Genomic DNA, 24,755 nt, shown 5'->3' with positions numbered 1-24,755 from the left:
AAGACAGACAGCGAGAGAGGGAACACAAGCAGGGGGAGTGGGAGAGGGAGAAGCAGGCTTCCCGCTGAGCAGGGAGATGGACTCTGGGCTGGATCCCAGGACCCTGGGATCATGACCTGAGCCCCCCCAGGCGCCCCGATAACCGTCTCTGTAATAAGTGTTGACACAGGTGGATAAATGTAACCATTATAGATTTTAATCTTGGGCTTAGGTGGTGGACTTCATTGTATTTCTTACATTTTTGATCACTAAGAATTCCGTACTTGATTAATAAAGAATTGCACGTTTGAGCCAAAGTTCTTACTGGTATCTAGCTCTGTCTGATTGACAGCCATTAAAAAACGCTAAATGTACCCGTATCTGCTTTTTCCTATCCAGAGTGAACAACAGCATGGCTGACTCGGTCATTAGCCGGCGTCACTACAGCCGACCAGGAGGTGAAGACTCAGACAAGTGGATCCTGGAGTTCGCGTTCTCCGTTTGTTCATGGGTGTTACCTGAAGGATTTCAAAGTAAATAATTGTGTACTGCACACACTAAATAAATAGAACTCTCCAAGTGTGGGCTGGTGATGGGAATGTGTTATAAACCAAAAATGACGTTTAATCTAAACTAGTACGATGAAGGTAATTTTAAAAGAAGGTAGAAGTTCTATAATTTATTTCCAGAGCAGTTTAATAGTCTTTATTTTTTGCCGTGGCTGGTTTAAGCATTCCCATATGTGTAGAGCTAGCCGACAGCTCTTCGGGGGCAGCCCAGAGGTGAGTGAAGATGGTGGTTTCGTTATTTTTCGTTGAACCATCTTGGACATATGGACAAATTAAATAAGAGAGGGCCACAGAGGAAGCAGTGCTAAATGTGGGTTTGCTAGAAAAGCAGGGAATTTGACTCATCTGCATGTGTAGCTTTGAGCACCATTACAAAAAGATGAATTCGCTCTACGGGGGAAAAGCCCCAAATTCGAGGATCTTGTTTTTGGAATTTTGTGATTGTATTATTATTCGTGAATCAGAAAACCAATCAATAAACAAAAAAATTTCCTGGCATGGACCAATGATGAATGTCATGGGGTTTCTGAAACAAGAATTTTGATTAAACCCGTCTGCAACTGAGGTCCATCACGAAGAAACACCTCATTATTCTCTTTGTGGGAAATGAGCCTACAGCATCTTATTCGTGGGCTTTTGTGGTTTGGGGTATGAATTGCATTATTATAATACAATTAGCCCATGAATAAAGAAATATATCAATGAATAAAGAATAAGAGAGAGATGCATGCATTAGTTTTAAGGCGTATAATGAAATGTGGGTAGTTACTAAAACCATTTTGAGATATTTAGTCTCAATAAATGAATAGTCAAGGTTTTTTTTATCACTTTAGTAAGTGCATGTGGTCAGCAGCGCATAAGAGTCCGTGTTTTGTGGCGAGGCGCATTGCTAGTTGATGATTTTATTAAGGAAAGGGAAATGCATTTATATAAGTAGTTGATTGAATAAACTAATGGAGAGGGAGACCACGGAGCAGGGATGGTGATGTTTTATGCAGCCGCACTCACGGTTAATGCAGTCTTTGTATGCAGTTCTGTGTAAGCAAACAGATATTAAAGAATCAGTTTGCTATTCTTCTGGGTAATGACATAAGGACAGATGTAAATATTATTCAAGGTACTTAGCCAGGGTTGGGGGCTGACATATATTGCAGCATAATTACATGTGAGTAAATGTATTTGCATTTATGTCAAATTAAAAAAAAAAAATTCGGCCACCAGTGCACAAAGAGAAAGCATGCGGTTGCATGTGAAGACCATGATATATCATGTCTTACACAACCGATAAGCCATAGGCATTCAGAGAGCCCTAGCCTTTCTAATGGTGCGCACAGACATTTTATAAAAAGTATTTTACTTCTGTTTTGAGAGTTGTTTAATTTTTGGAATTCTCTTAGAACAGTGAAGGGATGGCCTTATTATCCCATGAGTAATTAGATAGAACAGTTAGTGGGTGGATTAATAAATATATTAAGTAGGGTCAGGCTTGACTCCCCGGTGAGATTGTGCCCTGAATTGAATCTCCTACGTATCCAGTTCTGCACAAATAAAGTTCAACAAAAAAGATGATCCTGGCTTTTACCTACATGGGTAGGAAGTCCAGACAGATATTCCTAATTACAATTATTTTTCTTTTGTTCAGTGCTAGGTTCGGCGGTGGTCATCTTATTATTTAAAATAAAAAATCACACAAATTAGCAAACATGAAGTAGAGCTCTCTCTTCCAGATGTTTAGAAAATAATGCAAATTAAGGTTTCTGGTTGATTTTCTTTGATCATTTAAAATAGTTCAAGGTAGACATTCTTTTCAAAGTTTGCTTTACTCCCTAGAATGAGCACAATTTACCCAACTTGATTATTAATTATTATTTTTTAAAAAATCTTATTTATTAGTCTGACAGAGATCGCAAGTAGGCAGAGAGGCAGGCAGAGAGAGAGGGGGAAGCAGGCTTCCCGCTGAGCAGAGAGCCCGATGCGGGGCTCGATCCCAGGACCCTGGGATCATGACCTGAGCCGAAGGCAGAGGATTAACCCACTGAGCCACCCAGGCGTCCCTAAACTTGATTATTAACTCATGGTGAAGAACTTGACTTTCTTCTCTTTGGGTAAAGAGAGAAGCAGAGATCAGTGGAAACCACAATCAGTGTTCATGAATTGCTTGGGGGCTTGGTCCTCAGTATTCATTGGGGAGCTTTGAAAGAATGAGCGTCTGCATACATGAACAGATTCAGAGGTGGCCATGTGTTGACCAATGATTAAAATATGTTATAAATTCAGAATTATGGTTAGTCCATTTCAGCATTACTGAATTTATTGAGATGAAGGATGAAAGGCATTTCAGTAATTTTTTAAAACACTCTCCCACTTCATTTTACTTTTGTTCCGCGGTGGATTTAAACACTTCTCTGTTGGTTGATGTTATTATAGACTATGAACCCACTGAGGGGAGAACACAAGAAAATGGGATGTGTTGCCTTTTTCTTATGTACATGGTACAAAATGATGGGTCACTGCACCGTACATCTTTCTTTCTTTATTTATTTTTAAAGAGTTTATTTATTTATTTGACAGACAGAGATCTGACCTGAGCTGAAGGCAGAGGCTTTAACGCACTGAGCCACCCAGGCACCGCCCCTCCCCCCCCCCCACCGCCCTGTACCATCTTTAAAACATGGATGTGTAAGGAAAGAGCCCAAGTGGGGACCAGTGACTAAGGGAGTTGAGATGATGCAAGGAAACACATTGGCGACGCTGAGGCGCATTGCATGGAGAGAGCTAGCTCTGTAGCAAGTCAGCTTTTGTGGACATATTCCTATCCTCAAGGACCTTCATTTTTTTTCCTAATTCATGCACGTTGACTGTAATAATTAGTGAACCAGCGAATAAATCAGAACAGTGTATGAAATGAAGGTTCAGGATAACATGTGTGCATCCATGATGAGTGTGCGTGGGGCACCTGAATAACATTTTTGATTAAACCCAGTCTGTAACTCTGAGTTCCATTGCATCTACGGGAAATGTGCATATAGATGAAATTAGAGATATTCAAGGTGGTGTTTATTTGTGTTGTTGTCTTGTTCACAACTATGAATTGTGTTATTATAAGGAAAGGATCAGTGAAGAGAAGGGCAGCACCTTATCTAATCAAGAAAGGAGTTAATGAATCAAAAATAATTATTAATATTTTTTTGAATTTTGAGTTAAAGTAGACTAAGGGTTCTCCTGCTTTGGGAACAAATAGATAGATATATGCGAACATCAGTGTTTTCTTCTGAGGTGGTAGTGAGTCAGTGACCTGTCTTATTTTGAAAAGGGACAGGAAACTTACTTACGTATTGCATAGTAATCAGCAATACGTAATAGTACATATATATTCAATTAAAATCAGGCAAATCATGATAAGCCCATTAGTATAAAATATTTTAATAAATAAGATTTAATATAATCAATGATAAACCCCAAAATATATTATTAAATAATTATTGAAACTTAGAAACGGTCTAAGTATGAACATTGGAAAGGAGAGCACGGTAAATGTGTTCACTGACTTTTCTTTCAAAAGAAAAATGTAAAAATAAATAAATAACCAAACATGAAAGAAAAATGTAGCGGTGTGTTATTGATGATTTCTGCAAGTGAAAAGCCAATGGATCCATTTTGTATCACTCAGCCTTCTTGTGAAATATCCTCACTGCTCGCCGGCATCTTTGCCATTATTAGTAGCGCATAAGAAGTTTTATGTCTCAGTCCATTATTTAAAAGAACATAGACTATGGGTCAGTGAGGAGCGCGTATCCCATACAAAGGAGCACGGTAAAACCTGTTCTATCATCTGGAAGACCACTTAAGTGAAAAATATCCAGGTCCCTCCTTCAGGGAAAGATCATATAACCACCATTCTCTAAATCTATCTTGCTGTTGACATCTACATTCAAAAATAAAAATGCGCACCTTTGTAACACTAGCTGCGTTTCAGACTGGATGTGGCCAGTGCTGCCGTCTTGAACGCGTGATGCTCATGGAGACCTTTTCCATCACTGCAGAAAGTTCATCAGTACAGCAGGGCTGAGATGGCATGTTGTAGTACTCAGTTTTGGGTGGTTCACGGCTCTACCTTTTTGTGTTTTCTTTATAAATAAAAGGTAGATGGGGTGCCTGGGTGGCTCAGTGGGTTAAGCCTCTGCCTTCGGCTCAGGTCATAATCTCAGGGTCCTGGGATCGTGTCCCATATCGGGCTCTCAGCTCAGCAGGGAGCCTGCTTCCCCTCTCTCTCTGCCTGCCTCTCTGTCTACTTGTGATCTCTCTCTGTCAAATAAATAAATATAAGCTTTTTAAAAATAAAAAAAGAAATAAAAGGTAGATAATTAAATTATCCTTAGAGTTATTAAAAAAGTGAGTAAATAAATTAATTGATAAACACAAGAATTCAAGTATAGGACGGCTCATTGTTCAGATTGTTTTCTGAAATAAGAACTTAAATTCATCCCATTTTGCTAAAGTTTTCCCACTGAAGGAGAACCTGGACTTCTTACTCTTTGGTAGGTTATAGAGACAGATACCAGTAATGTGCTAGTTTTTTTTGTTTGTTTGTTTTGGGTGGTAGATTATAAAAGATCATCTTTATGTTATTTCACATTAAAAATTGAGTGATTCAGGGTTACCTGGGTGGTAGGTTAAGCCTCTGCCTTTGGCTCAGGTTATGATCCCAGGGTCCTGGGATCGAGCCCCGCATTTGGCTTTCTGCTCAGTAGGGAGCCTGCTTCCCCCTCTACCTCTGCTGCTTCTCTGCCTACTTGTGATCTCTCTTTCTCTCTGTCAAATAAATAAAAATCTTTAAAAAAATAAAAATAAAAAAATAATTGAGTAATTCAGTGGATGAAAAGGATACCACTGTTGTATCGATGAAAATGTAACACAAATGAATATTTATGATTAATCTACTAATGCAGAACTAACTTCTATTTAAAAATCTACATTTGTTCTTTTCACTCTTCTAAAAATCTACACTATCCTCCTGGGTGAATACTCCACGGTTGGTTTTAGCCGTCGTCCAATGAGGAAGATCTTGACTGTTACTTTTGTGGGTAAGAAGCAAATGTAACAAAGTTTGTTCTTGTTCGTGTGGTTTGTCCATATGTGGTCACTAAGGTAGTTAAAATAGAAGAAAAAGGCTCTATACACAAAAATAAAATCTAAGAACACGAAGTATGGACCAATAGTGGGACTGTGTTCTGGGCATAGGAGTAGTAGGAGTAGAAGGAACCCATTTCAACACAACTGAGATGCACTTTTTAAATGGAAGGCACTTAAATTAATTTTTGAAACTGTTTGCCAGTCCGTATTATTTCTAAACCACCGTTGATGGAAGCGTTTTCATTCCGATAGAGACCCAAGCTATTCATTGTTTAGAGGAAGGAGGTCTCAGGAGGAAGATCCTGTTGTCTGTGTTCTAAACATGGGGCATCACTGTGGTTTTTTGTTGTTCATGAAACCATTAATACTGGTGTATTAATGTCCGACAAAACTGGACATGAAATGAACATGGCCCATTCATGAGACCTTTTTAACGATGGTATTGATAAGAAGCAAGGTTCACATGCAGATCTAGTCTGAATGCTCTGTGAGAAATCAGTCTACAGACATGTCATTGTTCCGCTGAGTATCTTGTTCTGGGAGTTGGTGATTTATGGGAAAATGAAGGTAGAATCGAACGAAGGAAAAGAGTGCCAAGTGTGGACCAATGATGAGATTGGAGGGTGTCTGAATCAAAAATTTTGATTAAAGCCATCTGTGACTCTGAGGTCCATAATTAAAAAGTGGCCTCATTTTTTTCCCCCTCCATGGAAATGAGCTTAGAGCTCAAGTTGAGAATGTTCAAGTATCTTGATTATGGGCATACACACTTGATGAGTATAGGCTGAATTTTTCTAAGTAAATCATGCATGAATAAATTGAAAAAATACAGAAGTGAGTAAATATAAAAGAATCTGGGCATAGACCAATCATGAGACTATGTAAGGAAACATTTCTGTGGCACTCAGTTGCAGTGAAAACTGCCCCTTTGTGGAAGGAGCGGAGAGGCAGATGTATTTAAGACTCCGTATCATTGTTTGATATAGGTGGTGGTTTGCTGGTTGGTTGTTTTTAGGAAAAATTACATACATGAATAATTCATTAAATACTTAATTGGAAAAAGAATGCACATAGCTCATATTAGAATATGCCTTATGAACAGTTATTATTAATTTATCTCTGTTCACTGGATTTTATTAAAAAGGAGAAACGGCTCATTTTTAAAGCTCTGTGGGTACTATAATAGACATGGAGACAAAATAATGTTTTCGAGTTTCTTGTCTAGTATTAGTTAATTCCCAGATATTGATGAATTGTTACATTTGAATAGGTTATGTCCTAACCACAGTTTTAAAAGGGGGCAGAACATGGCCCAGTAAGAAGCAAGAATGACTAATCTTTATTCATTATCAATACCACTGATCCTCTCTTTGTAGCTTGGCTATGGGCATGTGGACACTTGCACATGGAGAGAATGTCTGTTCTGGATTCATGGGTTTATCTGTGTATGTGTGTGTTAGTATATTTTAATGTATGATCAAATATTTCCCGAGTCACCCCACAAATAAGTAAATAAAACAATAAATGTTTGAATTAATATATAATGTGGGTCAGGCATAGATCTTGGTGAGAATATGCCATGAATCACAAATTTAAACTCATCTATTTCTACACAAACTGAGTCCTTAAAAAAAAAAAAAAACCAACCCAATTGTCTAGGCTCTTGCCTATTTGTGTAGCGGGTCTCTAGACAGATAAGTGCAATAGGCAGAGTTTTTATTTTTGCCGATGAACTCAGTGGTGGTCATTGTATTATTTAAATGTAAAATTATTATTTAAAAATAGTATTACTTAAAATCAAGAAGTAAATAAGGAGTGATATCCTTGGGTCAGTGATGAAAATGAGAAGCGAATCAACTTCCTAACTAATCTTGTACCACACAACTCTCGTCCTTTAAGTCAGTCTAAATTTGGACTGTTCATTCTTCTGAATATTGGCACTTGATTCCACAGAATGAAGATGATGGTTGATTTAATCAGTCTCTGCTGATGAAGATCTTGGCTGTTACCTTTGTGGGTAAGGAACCTAATGACTAAAGTAAATAACAGTCACAAGATCTTGTCAACTGCGGTGAATTTTTCATCAGTGTTCACTGAATTATTTAAATGAATCCATACATAGATCAGTGATGTGAGTGTGCCGTGAAATAAAGATTATGGTTACTCCAGTTCAGGACCGTCGTGGTTGAAAACAAGGTGGAAGACATCCTGTCCATTTCACAATCCATCTGATTTTTGTAATGCGTTTGACTTAAACATTTATTTGGTAATGAAGTCTAAGACTGCACTGTTCAGGGTGGTCGCCCCTAGCCACACGTGGCTATTTAAGTCTAAAATGATTCAAGTTCAGTGAATTTTCATTCCAGTTCTTTGGTTGCACTAGCCACATTTCAAGAACGTAGTAGCTGCATGTGGCTGACGGTGACCGCGCAGGAGCTCGGTCTCGGCGCATCCGTGTTACGGTGTAGGTGCTGCTGGACAGCTCCTCACCGGAGGAGGCCATAGAAAGATGGAAGACAGACGAGGACGCCCGTGGAGCTGGGATGCTAAGTGACCCGTGCATACCTCTCTGAGGGCTCCTACAAAAAAAGTCTTGGGGGAAAAGGTGTAGTTATGGGAAAAGAGCCTGGAAGTAGACCTTGGTCCTCTCCAAGGATTTTGTTCTTGGCTCTTTAAAAATTTTTGGATATTGATTTTATTACGGTTGCTGGATCAAAGAATGGATCCATAAACGAAGGTATAAATCAAGAAAAAGATTGCTTAGTCTGGATCAATGATGAGTACCCTGGGGTGTCTGAAATCAAGGATTTTGATTAAACCCTATAACTCTGAGGTCCATTACTGATTACTCTCTGTTGTCTCTATGGCGAATGAGCTTATTCTAGGAGTTAAAAATACACAGGAGTTTGTTCTTGGGCTTTTGGGTATTGTATTTGCAGTAAATCATTGCATGAATAAATCAAGAAATAAATAAATGAATAACGACTACATGGGTTATTCCTGGTCCATATAGGAAAGTATGTAATGTAATATGTGTAACGTAAAAATCATTGTTAATAAATTTTTGAAGCACTGAGTTCCAGTAAAGTAAATTGATTAAAGCTGACCCCTTTGGGTAACGAGAATTTAGATAAATGGATGTACGAACCCAGGTTGTTTTCAGGGTTGGATTGTTGGTTTGTTGTTTTACTAAGAGAAGAGCAAAACATTTACTTAAAATTAATTATTGATTAAAAAACTGCATAATTGAGAGAGGGCTTACACATAGGCTTATGTCGAGAATGTGTCACATGACCAGTTACAACCAATCCAGTGATCTTTGCTATGTTTTAATTAAAAAAAAAAAATCATCTGCTCTTTTTTCTGTGCCTAAGAAGCATATGGACAGGCATTAATATTGTTCTGTTTCTGTGGAGTCACAAATATTAATGATATTATTATAAATAGATAAAAGAATAAGTTAATATTTTAATCAATTATTTGTACCATGAGGAGCATTTGTTATGAAACAAGGGCAGTGGTTAATCCACTTCCACACAATTGATTTCCAGATAAAGCAAATAAGACTTACGCTCTTGAGTTTTGGGAATGGTGAATATATTTAGATAGGATTTCTTTTTCTGGTTTGGTGAAGTTGCTTTAAGAAAGCAGAGAATAAATGGCTCCATAGGTTCCTATGTTCCTACATACACGTGTAAAGGTGGGGTAAGCATGCAAAATTGTTGAGAATGTGCTAGAAGCTTAGATTCAGATTAACCTGCTTCTTCCCAAGCAAGATCCATTTAGAAGGAAGATAGAGCTCTCACCAGGCCAAGGGGACATAGAAATAGATATGAGTAGTAGTCATGGTTCTTAGAATTCTTGTATCTGGTATTGGTTTCAGAGGGGTTCATTATATCAGTTAAATATAATGTTTAGAGCAATCAAGCAATAAATATGCTGTTCTGAGTTTTAATCCATAACAGGTGCTAAGGTTTATTTCCAATCATTTATTGTTGACTTGAACTAAAATTTCTGATCTAGGCTGTTCTATATCTATCATCTATGTCACTGAATCTATCTGTTTTTGTATTTGCTTTATACTCCACAGAATGGATGGATGATGAATCAAAGACGGAGTGTAGAAACTTATGTAAGTAACAGTCAAGATAATTGCTTCTAGTTTGGTGGTCTGTCATGGGTGTTAACTCCATTATTGAAAGGGAATAAATGACTCCATAGACAAATAAAATGAATGAAGGTCACGCATAAGCCGGTTCAGCACATCCGTGGTCAATTAAGGAGAAAAATGCAAGACCATTTTATTCATTTTCACAGTTAATTATTCAATTAATTAGTGTAAAATGTATGATTCAATTTCATTGTTGAGTCACAGTTGACTTAGACCTCCCTTTATTTATGAAGACCTAATTTGGTCACATTCAAATAGTAAAATGGGATTAATATGAAGTATTGTATTAATTATTAATCTCTATAGGAAACATTGTGGGCAATTAATGAAAGATATAATCAGTGGGATATAATTCTATATGGAAATGTTAAGAGATATTCAAGGATCTTATCTCAAATTTCATGACCTTTATGCATTTTATTATCATCAGGGAATTGGTGAATTAATCATTAAAACATGTGTACATGATTGAAGATAATGAGGGTCAGTCCTGGACCGATGATGATTACTGGTGGAGTCTGAGTCATGGACGGTGAATACTATGTAACTGGAACTCTGAGGTCCAACACAGTGAGAAGTCTAGTCTATACCTTCTGTGGGGAATGGTCGTGCGGACAGATGTTAAGCATGTTTAAAGATCTTAGTTTTTGTGTTCATGGAATTTGATTCTATTGTTGTAAATGGATCAACCAAAGAATCAAATGAACACATAAGAAAGAAAGTAAAATGTTATCCAATTATGAAAATATATGGTGAGGCTGGACCTGAGCCAAAGGCAGAGGCTTTAACCCATTGAGCCACCCAGGCGCCCCATGTTATTAATATATTTTATAAAAACCCTGAATTCCATTAGGAACTAAATGTCCTAAAGGTATTATCTCTTTGGCTAAGGTTGATACTACAGTGTAAATCATAGCCCATTTTCTTGTTTGGCCGGGGCCTTGATCAGCGTTGCTTGTTACCTCAAGAAAAAAAAACAGAACAATTTAATACATACCTAAATGACAAATAAAATGAGAGGAGGCATGCAGAGATAAATGGATAGAATATTTAAATTTTTTTTTATTATCTGTTTTTGTACTCTCAGAATGGATGCTTCTGGCCAGCCTAAGCATCTCCATGGTCTTGAGTTGTCTGGTTGCCTAGGAGCATAGGGATCAGTGTGAGTATGGTCTAAGTAATTGTCTTGGTTTGGGTCCTTGTTAATGGATCCATGAAGGCCAGCCAGGGCCCAGTGATAAACACGGCATTGTCCTGAACACTGTCGTTGATTGCAAAATTGAGAATGATTAATGGGAGAGATAATCATTGTAGTAAATGATCCTGTATATGGCTATTAGACATACTTAAAGATCTTGTTCTTAAGTTTTTGTGATTCAGAGGTACTTAATTACTAATGAAATGAGGAATTAATCAGTAAACATATGTAGAAATTAATGGAGAAGGAAAGGGACAGTTCTGGACCAATGATGACAAAGGGTGGCGTATGAGTCACGGATGATGAATGTTCTGTGTCTGAAACTCTGAGGTCCAACGAGTAGGAAATCTAGTGCTCTCCTTCTGTCGGAAGTTATCCTGTGGACAGACGTTAGGAATATATAAGGACTTTGTTCTGTTACTACGTATACCTGGGTTTTGATTTCGTACTCACAAGTGATAGAATCCTAAACAAATACATAAATCAATAAACATAAAAAAATGAAGCATTGTGAAACTGAAAAAAAATGGTGAGGCAAGAAATACTATCAATATTAATTGAAATCACAGACGTCCATTAAGAATTAAATGGACCAACTGCGTTACCTCTGTGCAGGGAGCATACAGGCAGCGATTAGTAATAGTCACTTGGTTGTCACCGACCAGTCTCATGGGCGAGGTGGTTCATTTTGTTAAGAGGAAAATATGTAAATATTATGAAAAATTAATAAATAATTAAACGGCTGAGTCAATGAAATGTGAAAGCAATTCTAAATGCTAACGTGGGGCTAAATGGAGAGAATGTCTCAATTTTTTAAAATAATCTCTTCTGCTCTGTACTCCTCAGAATGGATGCACTCGAGCTGATTCCCTGTGGTTGGCTTTATTGTTAGGATCACAGACACAGATGTGAGTAATAGTCACAGCGCTCTTTGTGTGAATGGTTATTTTTTTATAAAGAATATTCAGTGTTTGAATAAGATGTATTTTGTATAAACAAAGAAAGCCAACTGTGGCCCGATGGGAAATAGGCTGTTATATGAAACACTGAGGATAATTAAAATAGGAAACATATTGATGAGGTAAATGATTGTTTAGGCAGATGTAGGGATATTTAGGGCCCTTCTTTTTTAAATCAGAGTTACTTGTTTGATTTTTATCAGGGAATTGGTAAATTCAGAAACAAATATTGATGTAAGTTAGGGAAAAAAAGGCTCAAGCTTGGATCGATGATGACGGCTGGTGGCGTATGAATCATGCAGAATGAATGATACGTGTCTGGAACTCTGAGGTCCAACAGAGAAAATGGAGTTTACCGCCTCTCGGAAATGGCCCTATAGATAGATGTTATGAATGTATAAGGACCACGTTCTTGGTCTTTTTGTTCATGGATTTTGATTCTGTTATCATAATTGGATATGTTAAAATTACAAACAATAAAAATAAAAATAAACATGGATAAATAAAACATTGTTCAATAATGAAGGTGTGTTATGACCTAAGTTCATCTATTAATATGTGTTAAAAACACTGAGCCGATTACAAAAGACGTGGCTCCAAAGTGTGACTTCTTTGGCTAATGATTACGTAGTAAGTACACATAATAATCACTGCTCGTGTTCTGGCTCAGTGACAAATTTGATACTCCTTGAGAGAACTCCGAAATAATAATACCTAAATTAGTGACTGTTTAGAAGGTGAAATGGAAGAAGTAATGGAGAGATAATGTCTCTCTCTCTCTTTTTTTATCTTCTCTGCTCTGTACTTCTCAGAGTGGCCACACCAAGCTGATGAAAGCATGTTCCATGATTAGAGCTCTATACGTAGGAGATGGAGATCGGTGTGAGTACCAAATTTTTATCTTATTTTGGTGGTTTGTTTAGGATGTTAGCTATAATACCAAGAAGTATTTAAATTGAATAAAAAAAGGCCAACCATGGCCCCGTGATAAGTATAGAGTTGACGTGAAACATTGTATTGATTAACTGGTATTTGATGAATATAGTCTATCTTCAAGGAGGCAATGATTCTATGGTCAGGTATTAGGGATGCTTAAGGGTCTTATTTTCAAGTGTTTTTGATTCATAGATGTTTGTTTTTATAGTCATTGGTTTACTGATAAGTTGATCAGTAAGGAAATGTGGATGTGAGTGAGGAATAAGGGCCAGTGCTGGACCGATGATGACGGCTGGTGGCGTATGAGTCATGGACGATGAATACTACGTGTCGGGAACTCTGAGGTCCAACACTACAAGAATTCGAGTCTTTTTTCTCTCTTGGAAATGATCATAGTGATAGATACTGGTAACATACAAGGATCAAGTTCTTGGTCTTTGTGTTTATAGATTTTGATTCTTTGAGTATAAAGAAATGAAAGAATCAATAATCAAATATAAATAAATACAAGTAAGTTAAGGGTTATAAACTATGAAAATTAATAAATACCTAAGTGGATGAGTAAATGAAATGTGGAAAACAAAGCCAATGAAGATAAAGTTTAAATTTCTATTTTTTTTTTTAAATCACCTTCTGTGTTTTCCACGTCTCAGAATGGATGCACTACAGCTGATTTCAGGGTTCTTCCATGGTCACAAGACATCTGCTTACTCAATGTGTTTGGTGCATAGAAGGGTGAGTTTTTGTGGGTCTACACTCTGTGTTTGGAAAGTATGAAATATAATAAAAGAATGCCACCTATGGTTCATTGATAAATATGGAATTGATAATACATTGCATTATATTAAATAGTCCCTATATGAGATTTTGAGGGTGATTAGTCAAGGGAGTCAAGGAGATATAATTGGACAGATAAGGGACTATTCAAGGGCTATTTTTTAGGTTTTTTTTTTTTTTTTTGCTTCATAGATATTTATTTTATTACTATCAGATAAATTGATGAATTAATTAATAAACAAAGGTAGATGAGAGTGAGGAAGAAAGGGCCAAGGGCAGACCAGTGGTGATGGCTGGTGTTGTATGAATCACGGTTGATGAATACATCTGGAACTCTGAGGTCCAGCATAAGAAGAAATCTAGTTTACCACTTCTGTTGGAAATGAACCCATAGACAGATTTAGAATTTCACAGAGATTTTGTTCTGGGTTCTTTGTGTTCCTGAATTTTGATTCTATTACGATAAGTGAGTCAATAAAAAACATGTAGTAAAGAAAGAGTGAGAGAGAAATAGTTCATGGGTATTGCTTCTACATAAGAATGTTACACATAATTAAACAATGGCCAATATTTTTGTTCTGAGTTAGTGGCAAGTTCAGTGTTTGTTTTTCTTAAGAAAAAGTAAAACGCATATTACCCTGAATTAATTTGTAGCTTAATTACTGAGTAATGAAATGTAGCACAAGGATCAGTAGAGTATGTCTCATTCATGTTATTATCTACTCTGTTTTCTGTTTTTCAGAATGCACACACCCAAGATGGTTTAAGTAGTATCCCTTGCCAGTGATCTCTACATTTGCCTGTAGGAACATGGAAACCAATGTGAGTAATAGTCCATGTTTCCATCTCACTTTGGTTGGTTTCTTTTGGGCATTCTCTGTAATACTTAAAAATAAGTATTCAGTAGAAGAGAAAAGACCAACCTGGAAATGTAGGAAACACGATGTTGATTAATCTACCTTTACGACAATGGGGTTGATTAATGGGAGGTATTTCCATATGGCAGTGAATCTGAAGAAAAATGATAGGGACACTGAAGGCCCTTGTCCTTGGGCTTTTGTGATTCATAGATACTTATTTAATTGCCATAGTGAGTTGATGAATGGATCCTTAACAAAATGTATATGAGAATAAAGAAAAGGAGACACTGTGCATGGACCAGTGATGACAGCTGGTGGCGTATGAGTCCTCTGCGATGAATGCTACGTGTCTGGAAGTCTGAGGTCCAACACAACGATCCTGGGGGTCAACGTGAGGACTATACATGAATATGGGTCTAGTAATCATGGATTCATGAATTCTGTGTTTTTCATATGAGTGAATGGGTCACTGATAGGACCGATGAATAAATACATAACCAGATAAAACCAGGGAAGAGGTCTTGCCAGCTACGGGTGGGTAGGTGGTGAGGCAAGAGCTATTAGTATACACTGAAGAAACCAGCGCAGGTTAAGAGATAAATGGACCAAGGGTGTTGCCTCTTTTTCTAGGGATCGTAATATTACATTTATTTTTACGTTTACATACATGTATGAATCACGAAAATTAAGAAGGACCTTTATGATTGAGTCCACGGAATGAGGACGACAAGGACCCGTTTAGAGAAGGCCTCATTTTTTTTTTTTCTTTTTTTATCACCTGCTCTGCTGTATCCTCCTCGGAATGGGTGCAGGACTCCAGCGCGCTCAAGCATCCTCCGCGGTCACGCGCTCCGTTGTTGCCTCTCTGTGGAATGAGCACAGAGACCCATGTGAGTAAGAGTTTCGGGTCTGCATCGGAGAGTTTATTGTCAGGTATTTCTGTATTACGAGAGGTGTGGAATGTAATGACAAACACGGCCCATCAGGAGGGAGAACAGTGGGATTGGTCTGCTGCGTTGTATGTATTCGTCCGTGTACGGAATGTCGCTGGTTATTGACGGAGGAGACATACGGATGCGGCAGATGACCCTGTAGGCAGATACAAGATATTCACAGCTCTTCCTCGGGTTTTGGTGGATCGCAGAGTTTTAGGAATTAATGTTGGTGAGTTCTTGGCCAGTGAAGTTAGAGGAGTATGAAGAGAAAAGAGGCCCAGATTTGGACCGATGATGACGCTGGTGGCGTAGGAGTCACGGATGATGAATGTGACGTGTCTGAAACTCTGAGGTCCAACCAAAAAAGAAAGCGGATTTGTGGCCTCTGTTGGACATGCTGTTACAGACAAATCTTAGGAACGTTAAGGAACGATTTTCTTATTTCGTGTTTATGAGCTTTGATTTTACTGTAAAATAATAGCCCGAGGAGACTGCGAGCGTACAAGCACAAATAAGACAGAGAGAGTGAACCGTGTTTGCTCCTAGTTTACGTGGCGAGGTGATGAAAGCTGGTAGCGTAGGTTGAAAATGCTGCAGGTCATTACGAAATGTCAGCGGGTCACATTTTTCCGCTTTGGCTGACAATGAGACATAGGAAGTGCATGACAGCCAAAGGTCTTATTTTAAGTTTGTGTTAGGTTTGCTATTATTTTATTTTGGGAAAAATGATAGATATCCCAATTCACTGTATTCCCAAATGACGAACTGAGGATGGAACGTGTGGTTCAGTAGTCTCTCAGCCTGTTCCTGTCCGTTCTGCTTTGTGTGCCTCAGGATGGATACGCCTGAACTGCCGTAGGCGTTTGGCTGTGATCAGGTGCTCGCGGGTGCCCGTGTGTGTAGGAGCACGGAGACCACCGTGAGGGACAGATTCTTCCCCTGGTTCCGATGCTTTGTATAGGATATTTGGTGTCATATTAAAAATTCAAGGAATTCTGGGCGCCTGGGTGGCTCAGTGGGTTAAAGCCTCTGCCTTCAGCTCAGGTCATGATCCCAGAGTCCTGGGATCGAGCCCCGCATCAGGCTCTCCACTTCTCGGGGTGCCTGCTTCCTCCTCTCTCTCTCTGCCTTCCTCTCTCTCTGCCTACTTGTGATCTCTGTCTGTCAAATAAATAAATAAAATCTTAAAAAAAAATTCAAGGAATTCCAAACATAGCTCAATGGTAGATACAGAGTTAACATGAAACATTAATGGTAACTGGTCAGTATGTTCCCAATGAGTTGAGTGAGTATATTCAGTGAGGCAAAACGTTCTGTAGACAGTTGTTAAGGCTACTTAAGGATCTTGTCCTTGAGTTTTGTGAGTCACAGATACTTTGTTACATTAATAACTTGATAAATTGATGATAAACACATGGAAAAATACAGAAGAGGAGATGGGAGTGTGGACCAGTGATGACAGCTGGTGGCGGATGAGTCATACACGATGAATGCTACGTGTCTGGAAGTCTGAGGTCCATCTGACACAAAGGTGTCGAGTCGAATCCCTCTGTTCAACGTGCTCCTGTAGACAGAGGCCAGGAATATACCAGGACCTTGTTCTCACTCTTTGTGATCATGAATTTTTAGAAATATTATCTAAGGATCAGTGGAAGAATAAACAGACATGTAAATGAATAAAGAGGAAGAGGGTTAAGTATTGTTCGTAACTGAGATGTGTAGTAAGGGGAAGTGATGTAGTTAGAAAGGATCATAAGTGGGTCAAGTGCATTTTACGTCTTTGGCTAAGCATGATGCAGGCGGTGCTCAGTGATAGTTGCATAGTCACGGGAGTGAAGGGTGCAGCGCATGGACAGCGATGATGTAAGAGCGTCCTGAGCACAGCCCGATGTACAGCACTGTTGGATCATGCACCACACACCTGAAACCGATGGAGCGTTGTGTGCCAACTGTACTCAAATAAAATTTTTAAAATTTTTATATTTAAATGCAATTTGATTGACATAGTATATTATTAGTTTCAGAGGCAGAATTTAGTGATTCGTCAGCTGCACATAACAACCTGTGCTTATCACGTCACGTGTCCTCAGTGCCCATCTTCTTCGCCCGTTCATCTGTGGACGGACGTCTGGGCTCTTTCCATAGTTCGGCGGCTGTGGACAGGGCTGCTGTAAAACCTGTGGTGCAGGTGCCCCTTCGAATCACTGTGTTTGTATCCTTTGGATAAGTAATACCCAGTAGTGCAATTGCTAGGTCATAGGGTAGTTCTGTTTTTTAAAATTTAAATTCAGTTAATTAATATGTAGTGTCTTACTGATTTCAGAGGTAGAGCTCTGTGATTCATCAGTCTTCTATAACACTCAGTGCCCATTACATCACGTGCCCTCCTTAATGTCCAGCCCTTCCAGTTTCCCCTTCCCCCTGCTCCCTTCCCCTTCAGCAACCCTTGGTTTATTTCCTATGATTAGGAGCCTTTTACGATTTGGCTCCCTCTCTGATTTTGTCTTGTTTTATTTTATCCCTCCCTTCCCCTATGATCCTCTGTTTTGTTTCTTAAATTCCACATATGCGTGAAATCAGGATATTTGTCTTTCTCTGATTGACTTATTTCACTCAGCATAATACCCTCTAGTTCCATCCACATCCTTGCAAATGGTTAGATTTCATTTCTTTTGATGGCTGCATAGTATTCCATCGTATATATAAACCACATCTTCTTTATCCATTCATCTGTTGATGGACATCTGGGCTCTTTCCATATTTGGCAATTGTGGACATTGCTATAAACATTGGGGTGCCGTGCCCCTTCGGATGACTGTGTTTGTATCTCTAGTGGTGCAGTTGTTGGGTTGTAGGGTGCCCCTAGTTTTAACTTCTTGAGGAACCTGCATGCTCTTTCCCAGAGTGGCTGCGGAGGAATGAGCTAGTCATCCGTTCTGCGTCGCAGATGTGCTTTGAAAACATTGTCCTGAGTGAAAGAACGCAGACGGTACAGGTCACGTCATGCATGACTCCATGTATATGAAATATCCAATGTAGATAAGTCCATAGAAGGAGAATTAAAATTGGTGGTTCCTGGGATTTGAGGCAGGGAGAGTAGGGGGAGACCGCTTAATGAGTATGGGATTTTATTTGGAGTGATGAAAGTAGTTTGAAACCACATAGAAATGTTTTACAATACTGTGAAAATATTGAATGCTACTCATCTGTTAACTTTAAATGATTAATTAACCTCACTTTAAAAATGGGAGATCTTTATTTTAAAAACTCAGTTATTAGGGGCGCCTGGGTGGCTCAGTGGGTTAAAGCCTCTGCCTTTGGCTCAGGTCATGATCTCAGGGTCCTGGGATCGAGCCCCGCATCGGGCTCTTTGCTCAGCGGGGAGCCTGCTTCCCCCCTCTCTCTGCCTGCTGCTCTGCCTACTTGTGATCTGTCCCTCTCTCTGTCAAATTAAAAAAAAAAAACCTCAGTTATTAAACTGAGAAACTTGAAAGTTTGATGTTTATTTTATGAGGGGAAAACAGGTACTACCATACATGAGTAAAAACCTTAATGACCACATATATGAATGATGGAAAGTTTGGATCCATGGAGAGAATTTCTTAATCGTTTTTTCATCTTTTCTAATTGGTACTCTTCAGAATAGAACCCCAAGCTGATTGCCAGGGTCAAGATGGTCATGTTGCTTCATTTGGAAGGAGACCAAGGTGAGTAATGGTCAAAGTTACCATCTTAGGTTGGGTCCTTTGTTTAAAGGTATTCATTGAGTTATTAAAAAGCATGAAATGTAATTTTCAAAATTTAAGTGTATCCCAGTGAGAAATACGATATCCGTCATGATGTTGATTCATCAATAATGGCAGTTCAGAGGTTGGTTACTGAAACAGAATCAGTATCTAGTAAACGATTCTCTGGAGAGATTTTAGAGATCTGAAAGGATCTTCTTCTTGGGTTTTGTGACTCATGTATTTATTTTATTATTATTAATAGATTGATGTTTTATTTGATACTGATGTAGAAATTGAATCAAAAGAGACCCTCACCTCGTCCTTTGGTGGCAACTGGTGGTGTTTGTGTTTGGGTCATGCATAATACGGGCCTGGGATTCTGAGGTCCAACCCAAGACCTGTGTAGTCAGATCCCTCTTCTGGATATGGCTCCTGTGGACAGATACTAGAAATACACAATGGTCATCCTCTTGCCCTGGTTTAACTGATTTAGATTTAGTATTATAAATGGATCAATGATAGACCTATGAAAGAGTGATACATATATAGATAAAGAGAAAGAGAGTGAAGCATCGTCCAGCTGTGCATGTATGTGGTGAGGCAAAAGTTACTGTTGCTAAAAGTGGAGAAGACAGAGGCCCCTTAAGGCATAAATGGCTCCAGAGTGTCATTTCCTTGACCGAGGATCATAAAAACTCCTCAGTATGAGCCAGTTGTAGTTTTTAGGCCAGTCTCAAATTTGAGGTGGTTCCTTTTATTAGGAGAATGAAGATTAATGAATTCCTAAATAACAGGATGAATGAAATGTGGAAAAGAAGGATTGATTCTGATGAGGTCTCTGATTTTCTTTTTTATACCATGCTTTGCTTTCTGTTCCCCCAGAAGGACATCCTCAGGCTGGTTGAAGAATTCTTTCTTGGTCACAATCTCTCTGGTTGCATCTGTGTTTCAGGTGTTAAGAGAGACCAGTGTGAGTAATAAATCTCATGTTTTCATTTGACAGGTTATAAAAAAAAGAGGTGTTTACTGTGTTATTAATAGTGTGGCTATAATTCGAAAGGCCGATCATGGCCAGTGATAAATAAGGGAGTATTACCAAATGTTACGTTTATTAATGCATTTATGATAGATTAAGAATGATTAATGAAAACGATTCTATCAATGTGATAAATGATTCTAGGGACAGATGTAGAATATTCAAGGTTCTTGCTCAGTTTTGTGTGAATCATTGCGTTTTTAAAATTAATATTAGTGAATTAAGGGATTAATGAACTAATATACAGAAAATGAAGAAAAAGGGCTGAAATATGGACCAATGATGACGCTGGTGGCGTAGGAGTCATGGATGATGAATGCTACGTGTCTGGAACTCTGAGGTCCAATGCGAAAGGAAATACGTAATCTGTGGCCTATCTCAGATTATTATATAGACTGAATTTAAGATTGTAAAGGGACCATTTTCTTGCATTGTTTTCTTGAATTTTGATTCTTTTGTTATCAGTGGATCGATTTAAGAATCACTGTACAAATCTAAAAAGTAAAAATGAAGAGAATGAAGCATATGCACTTTTTCTATTATTATTTTTATTAACATAATGTATTATTTACATTATATGTAATGGGGTACAGGTCTGTGAATCATCAGGCTTACATAATTCACAGCACTCACCATAGCACATCCCCTCCCCAGTGCCCATCCCCCAGACACCCCATCCTTCCCTCCCATCCCCCTCCCCTCCAGCAATGCTCGGTTTGTTTCCTGAGATTAAGAATCTCTTATGGTTTGTTTCCCTCTCTGGTTTCGTCTTGTTTCATTTTTTCCCTCCCTTCCCTTATGGTCCTCTGTCTTGTTTCTCAAATTCCTCATACCAGAGAGATCATATGATAATTATCTTTCTCTGACTGACTTATTTCGCTCAGCATAATACCTTCTAGTTCCATCTAAGTCATTGCAAATGGCAGGATTTCATTTTTGATGGCTGCGTAATATTCCACTGTCAATATGTACCACATCTTTATCTATTCATCTCTTGATGGACATCTAGGCTCTTTCCTTAGATGGGCTATTGTGAATAAAGCGTATGCACTCTTAATATTAATATACATGGTGAGGCAATGAAAAACATTCAGAGGTATTGAATATACGAATTCCATTAAGAAAAATAAATGTTTCATGTGCCTTACCTCTTCAGTGCATAGTAATAGTGAACTTCTTATTCTGGGTCAGTAGCAAGTATGATATTAATGCATTTTTTAAATAGAAAATTAAGCATGATAGCAAATTAATGTATTTCAAAATGACTGACTCCATGTAAAGTGGAATGTGTAGGACGCGGGAGATAATGTTTCAGTCTTGTTCTCTTCTGCTTCTTCTGCTTTGTGCTTCTCAGAAAGAAGACACCTGACCCAGTGTAAGCATCCCCCAGGTTCAGTCACTGACAGCAAGCCTCTCTCTGTGGGAGCATGGAGTCCAACGTGCGTAATAATCAAAGTTCTTGTCTTGGTTTGGAGGGTTTGTTTAGGGTATCATTGTAATTATTCAGAAAGTATTCAACATAAGAAAAAAGACCAGCCATGGTCCAAGGATTAAATTGGGACTGGATGAAACATTATGTTGACCCAACCTACCTTTACCACAAAGAAGACGGTTAATGAAGAAGTTTGTTTAATTAGGCAATGATTTCTAAAGAAAGATGACAGGGATACTGAAGGCTTTTGTTCTTGCATTTTTTGCATTTTTGCGATACATAAATATTTAATTACTATTAGTTGATAGGTGAATTAATGGAAGAGTAGAAAGGAAAAGAGGGCCCGTCCCGGACCAATGATGACGGCTGGTGGCGTATGAGTCCTCTGCGATGAATGCTACGTGTCTGGAAGTCTGAGGTCCAACACAGCGGTTCTGGGAGTTGATGCGAGTACGATATAGGACAGTGTTCTCGTGTTTGGGGTTTATGGATTTCTGTATTATTACCATACACGGATCAATGATAGAACCAGTAAAACCCCCTATAAACAAATAAAAAAAGGACAAAGGCTTATCAACTCTGAATATATTTGGTGAGGCAAGAAATCCTTTTGATGTAACCTAAAGAAACAGATGCAGGTTGTGAAATTAATGGACCAAAAGTGTCTCTTTCTGTAAGACACTGACCCTGATAAGCAATATCCAATTTTGTAAGCCTGGGTCGTTCTTGAGATGAGGTTGTTAATTTTATAATATGTATGTTGATATTTTCATATGTATATGTGTTGGGAAAAGTCAATTAGCACCATTTAGCTGGAAAAATGAAATGAGGAAAACAGGGAAGAAGTTTCAGTTTTTAATTATCTGCTCTGTGTTAACACTCCTCAGAACCCACGCACGCCTGCGGATGTAAGCATTTTCCATGGTCAGGAGGTCTGTGATTTCCCGTGTGTTCTAAGCCTAGAGATGCATGTGAGTAAATTTTAAAGTTCTTGTATATGGTTAAAAGTCTTTTGAAAAGGTATCCACTATATTGTTGAAAGTGTGAAATACAGTTGAAAACCCTTAACACAGGAACCTTGAAATGTGGGATATAACATTCGCTAATGCAAATGTAAGGTATGGATGATCCCGGTGTAAGACATCTAATAATGTGGCAGGTGGTCCTGTAGGTAGAGGCAGAATATTCATTGATCTCATTATTGGATTTCTTGTGAATCACAGGATTTTAAAAATTAAGATTAGTCAATTATGGAATCAGTGAAGGAAGAAAAAGAGGCCCAGATTTGGACCAGTGATGATGATCGGTGGTGTATGAGTCACAGATGATGAGTGTTACGTGTCTGAAACTCTGAGGTCCAACCAAAGAAAAAAGAAATACAGTCTGTTGCTTCTCTTGGAAGTGGTCCAATGGACCGGTGTTAGGGCAAGAACAAGGACCATGTCCTTGGTTCAATTTCACGAGTTTTGATTCTACTGGAACAAACAGCTCAAAGAACAATCAATGCACGTGTGATAAGATTAAGGGAGTGAAGCATGTCTGTTCGTAATACAATTTATTAACATTTATTGAAAATACTGGAGTTTATTAAGAAATATAAATGGGGTCAAGTTGGGGGTATAGATCATAAATAACAGCCAATATTCTTATTCTTGGTCTGTGTCAAGTTCGATATTGCTTGTTCAGGGAAAATTAATAATGACCCCGATGTGCTGTATTCCTGCGTGACAGACAAAACGAAGGTAAAATCCGTGCAGCTACAGAGTGTCTCTCTGTCCTGTTACCATGTGTTCTGCCTGTGCTCCTCAGAACGGATGAACTCCAGCAGCTGGAAGCCCTTGCATGATTACAAGCTGTCTGTCTGTCTGTTTGGAGCATAGAGACCAGTGTGAGTAGTAGTCAGCGTGTTTGTCTTCTTTGGCTAGTGCTTTATTTAAGATCTTCACTATATCGTTAAGGAGTATGAAGAATAATCAGGTAAGGGCAGCTGTAACCCAGTGACAACTATGGAATTGATTATATTGACCAAAGGGTTGATCGTGTTGATTAATGCATTTACTAAAACGTTATAGTTAACGAGAGTGATGCACAGATGTGAGAACGAGCCTAAGGACAGAAAAGAGGTATCAAGGCTCTTTTTGCATTTTTGTGAATAATAGCATCTTAGAATTACTATTAGTGAATTAATCAGTAAACAATGTAGCACTGAATGGAGCAAAAGAGGGACAGTACCGGCTCGGTGATGACCGCTAGTGACATTATGAGTCGTGTGTGACGAACACGTGTCTGGGACAGAAACGCGGTCTAGGCGACTGTCCTGTGTGAAGTGATCTCATAGACAGATACCATGAGTATAGAAAGATCCCGTTTTGGGTTCATGTTCATGCGTTCGATATTTTTATGACTGGATCAATGAGATGATCAACAAACCGTCTATAAATAAGGCTAAAGGTCACACAGCATTGTCCAGTTACAAAAATAAGTAGTGAGACAAGAAATACTATTAATGTGTATTCAAAACACACTCCTGTCCATTAAGAAATAAATGATACAAACAAAGGTGTTGCCTCCCTGGCAAAGAACTGGGTAGGCATGGTAGGGTAACATGGGACCGTTAAGTAGTAATAAACAGTGTTCATATTCTATGTCAATGGCAAGGCCATTATTGTTCACTTATTAGGAGACACTTAACAAACAGTTCCCCTAATTACACATTCTCTACATGACTGACGAGATTAGAGGTGGGTTGCAAGGCCAGTGGAGAGAAGGTCTAAAGCTTTTTGTTTTCATCTGTTCTTCTCTGTATGCCAAAAGTGGACTGATTCAAGCATTCTTCCGTGGTCGCAAGATCTGTGGCTGTGTCTGTGTGTTGGAGAATGGAGATCCATGTGACTAATGGTCAGTGTTCTTGTCTCAGTTTTTGGGGTGGTTTGTTTAACGGTTCTCATTGTTTTGTTAAAAAATGGGAAATGCCAACCACGGCCCCCAACTGCAAATAAGATGAGACATTGTGTTTATTAATTCATAGACAAAACATTGAGG

General features: G+C 38.5%; 1 long non-coding RNA gene, 13 other non-coding genes and 1 pseudogene across 30 annotated transcripts in view; all 15 read left to right on the top strand.

Moving 5' to 3' along the window:
- LOC122893017 overlaps positions 1-24,755 on the top strand; it is a 78,226-nt gene that overhangs the window by 27,091 nt on the left and 26,380 nt on the right. For 9 of the 17 annotated variants that reach the window (XR_006381558.1, XR_006381557.1, XR_006381559.1 and 6 more), the window contains 16 exons: positions 379-512; positions 5,592-5,632; positions 7,635-7,698; positions 9,772-9,813; positions 10,940-11,014; positions 11,897-11,958; positions 12,822-12,891; positions 13,599-13,680; positions 14,465-14,544; positions 15,395-15,472; positions 19,159-19,224; positions 20,128-20,215; positions 21,636-21,720; positions 22,601-22,684; positions 23,381-23,601; positions 24,528-24,611. This is a non-coding gene — a long non-coding RNA (uncharacterized LOC122893017). The remainder of the gene's footprint in view (positions 1-378; positions 513-5,591; positions 5,633-7,634; positions 7,699-9,771; positions 9,814-10,939; positions 11,015-11,896; positions 11,959-12,821; positions 12,892-13,598; positions 13,681-14,464; positions 14,545-15,394; positions 15,473-19,158; positions 19,225-20,127; positions 20,216-21,635; positions 21,721-22,600; positions 22,685-23,380; positions 23,602-24,527; positions 24,612-24,755) is intronic. The other 8 variants (XR_006381564.1, XR_006381568.1, XR_006381555.1 and 5 more) reach the window with 8 other exon arrangements.
- On the top strand, positions 1,047-1,119 carry LOC122895214. Its single transcript, XR_006382175.1, has one exon. It is a non-coding gene; the product is annotated as a small nucleolar RNA SNORD113/SNORD114 family (small nucleolar RNA).
- On the top strand, positions 6,282-6,355 carry LOC122895202. Its single transcript, XR_006382170.1, has one exon. It is a non-coding gene; the product is annotated as a small nucleolar RNA SNORD113/SNORD114 family (small nucleolar RNA).
- On the top strand, positions 8,448-8,520 carry LOC122895206. Its single transcript, XR_006382171.1, has one exon. It is a non-coding gene; the product is annotated as a small nucleolar RNA SNORD113/SNORD114 family (small nucleolar RNA).
- LOC122895183 lies at positions 10,344-10,418 on the top strand. Its single transcript, XR_006382159.1, has one exon. It is a non-coding gene; the product is annotated as a small nucleolar RNA SNORD113/SNORD114 family (small nucleolar RNA).
- LOC122895185 lies at positions 11,312-11,386 on the top strand. The gene has a single exon (XR_006382160.1). It is a non-coding gene; the product is annotated as a small nucleolar RNA SNORD113/SNORD114 family (small nucleolar RNA).
- On the top strand, positions 12,272-12,346 carry LOC122895186. The gene has a single exon (XR_006382161.1). It is a non-coding gene; the product is annotated as a small nucleolar RNA SNORD113/SNORD114 family (small nucleolar RNA).
- Positions 13,221-13,295, top strand: LOC122895179. The gene has a single exon (XR_006382157.1). It is a non-coding gene; the product is annotated as a small nucleolar RNA SNORD113/SNORD114 family (small nucleolar RNA).
- Positions 13,999-14,068, top strand: LOC122895203 (annotated as a pseudogene).
- LOC122895188 lies at positions 14,877-14,951 on the top strand. The gene has a single exon (XR_006382162.1). It is a non-coding gene; the product is annotated as a small nucleolar RNA SNORD113/SNORD114 family (small nucleolar RNA).
- On the top strand, positions 15,802-15,875 carry LOC122895195. Its single transcript, XR_006382167.1, has one exon. It is a non-coding gene; the product is annotated as a small nucleolar RNA SNORD113/SNORD114 family (small nucleolar RNA).
- Positions 16,963-17,037, top strand: LOC122895180. The gene has a single exon (XR_006382158.1). It is a non-coding gene; the product is annotated as a small nucleolar RNA SNORD113/SNORD114 family (small nucleolar RNA).
- On the top strand, positions 20,554-20,627 carry LOC122895190. The gene has a single exon (XR_006382163.1). It is a non-coding gene; the product is annotated as a small nucleolar RNA SNORD113/SNORD114 family (small nucleolar RNA).
- Positions 22,063-22,137, top strand: LOC122895193. The gene has a single exon (XR_006382165.1). It is a non-coding gene; the product is annotated as a small nucleolar RNA SNORD113/SNORD114 family (small nucleolar RNA).
- On the top strand, positions 23,000-23,074 carry LOC122895191. The gene has a single exon (XR_006382164.1). It is a non-coding gene; the product is annotated as a small nucleolar RNA SNORD113/SNORD114 family (small nucleolar RNA).

Source organism: Neovison vison, chromosome 13, assembly GCF_020171115.1.
Source record: "Neovison vison isolate M4711 chromosome 13, ASM_NN_V1, whole genome shotgun sequence".
In the NCBI taxonomy this organism is placed as follows: domain Eukaryota; kingdom Metazoa; phylum Chordata; class Mammalia; order Carnivora; family Mustelidae; genus Neogale; species Neogale vison.
This window is presented reverse-complemented; position numbering and strand designations above follow the sequence as displayed.